The sequence below is a fragment of the Daktulosphaira vitifoliae genome, unplaced genomic scaffold, assembly GCF_025091365.1.
Source record: "Daktulosphaira vitifoliae isolate Bord-2020 unplaced genomic scaffold, ASM2509136v1 Scaffold_2, whole genome shotgun sequence".
Lineage (NCBI taxonomy): Eukaryota > Metazoa > Arthropoda > Insecta > Hemiptera > Phylloxeridae > Daktulosphaira > Daktulosphaira vitifoliae.
Window position 1 is genome coordinate 5,075,896 of NW_026099573.1, and position 3,864 is coordinate 5,079,759.

Sequence of the window (3,864 nt, forward strand, 5' to 3'; positions counted from 1 at the left end):
AAAAAACTTACTTTTATCTGTGGATGATAGTCTTTAAATTATCCTCACGTTGATTACGTTATTTTACAAACTTCATCGATTACAAATCAAAAATTACTGAATTTTATTAAAAGAAACTATAGTTTTTATATCAAAATAATAACGTATATATAACAACTATTAATGGAGGGAGATAATATTATTTCAGAACGCATATAAATTTATTGCGATCATTTATTAATGAAACGTTTTTAAAGTGTAGCGGTAATAACGTGATAAGGGTGGCGCTAATAATTTTGAAAAGTGAGCGCCGGAGGAGATTATAAGTGAGACGCTATTATTTGTTATCAAATTGAATTTTTATTTTGATAAGGGAGGCGCTAATAATTTTGATAAGTGAGGCGCAAGTGAGGCGCCCCCACAAACACACATCATATAAGGCATCGTATTTTAAAATAAACTTAAATAATATGAAAATCTTTTCACACCTTGCACGTTTTAAGAAATTATAAAATTGTAATAAATGGATAACTTATATCTAACAATAAAATGATGTAAAATAGATCAAAAATTATAAAATAAAATAATACATTTTTAAACATAATAATATCAACATAATAGTAAGAATATAATAGTAACATAGTAATAGTAACATAATAACTAGATTTTTGTAACAGGAAATATTCATTTACTATGAAAGAACATAGTCTTTATGCCATGTAGGCAGTTGACGTTGGCGTTTAGAACAGTTTTCCTTTATCGGCGAATTTGAAACTTTTTTAGGACTATATATTTGTGGTGAATTTTTTTCTNTTCCTTTATCGGCGAATTTGAAACTTTTTTAGGACTATATATTTGTGGTGAATTTGGGTAATTGCAAGACTTCCTCTTGGGTAAACAGTTCTGTTTCCGGTGAGTTAAAATTTGGCCTAATAACATATTTTTTTAGATCTTGAATGTGAACAATTTTAGTTTTTCTGTTGTTTTCTGGGTATGATATTCTAAAACATATAGTACCAACTGGATTTTTGATTACATATGGGCCTTTGTATTTGGGCGTTAGTTTGTCATCAGTTGTTTTGTTCCAATTATACCATACAAAATCACCTGTTTGAAATTTATTAAGCAAACTATGTGTATCGTACCTCTTTTTATTGATTTCATGGCATTTCTTAAGATTTTCGACAGCAATTTGGCGTACTTCTGCTAGTTCTTAGCCATGGGAAGTTATAAGTATAGATTTGATGGGCCCCTACCCTAAAACCGCTAGAGGGAAAACGTCTATACTTGTAGTCACTGATTGCTAAAGCAGATGGATTAAAGCTTACCCATTAGGCTCCACCACTTCTAAAGTAATTATCCAAACACTTGAACGCGAATACTTCTCGCGTTTCGGGTATCCTCGCGTGTGTTTGAACGACAGCGGAACTCAGTTCACTTCTAACGAAATGCTCAGAGCACTTGAGCGATAGGGGGCAGAGGGCTGGACTACTCCGGTGTTCCATCCCCGAGCTAACCCATTCGAACGTCGCAACCAAGAGCTGAAAAAGGGACTCTGTGCACTTTTAGTGGGCGAAAGTCATCGCTCTTGGGACACTAAGCTATCGTCGATACTCTTCGCAATTCGGAATCGACTGAATGAGGCAACAGGATTTTCCCCGTCAGTATAAGTACTTGGTAGAGAAGCCAAGCGACCTGGCGATTGGGCCCTGTTTGAACCTCCCGTCATTCCTATGGAGGAGACTAACCGACATAGGCGAGGGCAAGAGATGGCGACCTTGTTAAACCAAGAAAAAAAATCAAAAAACATCACCCCGAAGAAGTCACAATTTTCGATTGGTGACTCGGTGTATTACAAGGGACATCACTTATCAAACGCAGACAAAGGTTTCCATGCGGGGTTCGCGCCTAAGTGGCTAGGACCAGTCCGACTGGCGGAACGCATAAGTCCAGGATCTTTTTCACAGTATCTTGTGTTTATCTCACAGACCAGCAACCGCCCTGGAAACTTCACGTCTCGTGTAGATCCAATGTGGATCTTAGTAACTTACTCACCTATGTAATTAATGTAAGTTCAACTGTTTAATTGTTCGTTGTTGTAAACGTCTGTTTCCAGCATGTCTCAACAGCAACAATATAGAAAACCAGCCGAAGCCGCCCAGAATCGAAACGACCTGCTTGCTGCTCTTGGACAATACCACCTCAATGGCCAGCAGTTACTGACCAGCATGGGAGCACGTTTCCCAAACGCTCGGCCGTCCATTCAACAAGTATGGACCATGCCCCAGGATGATCTGCAGCGGCATCCCGAACTGTGGGCCGCTTTTGTACGAGGTTGGCAAAAACATGCCTTGCGGGCGTCCCGACGCTACCGCTTGCACCTATTCCACCAGCAGTCCGGCCACCTTTCCATCCGCATACACGCCACCCGGTGCCCCGGCAGCAGCATATGCAAATGTTCAAAGTGCCTGTGAATGTCAAAGCTTCACCACCAGCAAGGGCTCTCTCCGCCAGCGTAAAGTCGGCCACCAGCTCCACATCGTCAGCCCAATCATCCACCGGGTTGACATACAAGGAGAGGAAGAAGCAGCGAATGGTGGAGTATTGCAAGGAAAAGAGGAAGGAGCTGCAACGCCTAGCGAAGGAATTGAAAGCCCAGTCTGTACCATCTTCCCAGCAACACAGGTTGGAAAAGAAGTTTCACATTTTTTAATGCTTCAATTTCCTTTTACAATTTTGCAATCTTACTACAATCATCATTGTTAGGAACAGGACTGAACTATTAGCGAACTCCTATTCATACGTAGGCGACAAGAGGAAAGCCGTTCGGTCAGTTGATTTTTTTTTTTTAGGTATACTTATCTGATTTGTTTGTAGAGGAAGGAGCAGGGAGTGAAGGGATAGGGAGGACTAGGAACAAATAAGCTAAAATAAAATTCTAAAGTCAAGTACCATGCAACTAAAAGTAAATAGATTTTGTGCAAGAAAGCTAACTCCAGTGCACTAAATGCCTTACCTGTGACCTTTGTTCAGTTAGTTACTTATTATACATGACTTGTGATAGTGGACTGTATATGTGCTAAAGAGGTAAAGTGAGTAAAGTTATTAAAATAAAAATAACAACATCATAATAACGATACAATCGCACTACATACTTTTTATACTGATAATATTGGGGTGCAGCCCGTATACGCTTCCCCACAGTACACCCTGGTAATGAGTCGATTTCCTGCTATCGACTCAGCTAAAGTATACGGAATCTAAAGCATACTGTGCCTACAGCATCTCCCGCTAAATGCAAGCATCTACAACTACAACAACATCATTAAAATACCAAAATAGCCCTTTTTAAAGGGTTTTCAAAGGTTTCCACCCGCATCATGCAAATAAACGTAGAAGGCATCAGCAGAGAGAAATCCGAAAAAATGGAGATGCTTTTACTAGAGCAAAACATAGACATATCACTGATTCAAGAAACACATACAAGAGACAAGGAACAACTATTGAAAAGAGGCTTTATCAACGGATATACTGTAGCTGGAGTGACTTATCGTTGTAAATACGGCACTGCAACTTATGTTAGGGATAACTTAAACTGGAAATTGATACAGTCAACTGAAAATAACAACACCTTTATTGTCCAAATAGAAATTAATAACTTAAGCGTAACAAACATATACAAACCACCTAAAACCGGCTGGACATTTCCCATGGCTTTCGACGTTCAACATCCTTCGGTTGTTATGGGTAACTTCAACAGCCACCATACTTTGTGGGGATATAACGATTCAGATAAAAATGGGGAAGACCTTATACAATGGTCAGAAGCCGAAGACTTGATAATCATCCATGACGCAAAATCAAAAATTACATTCCACTCAGCGA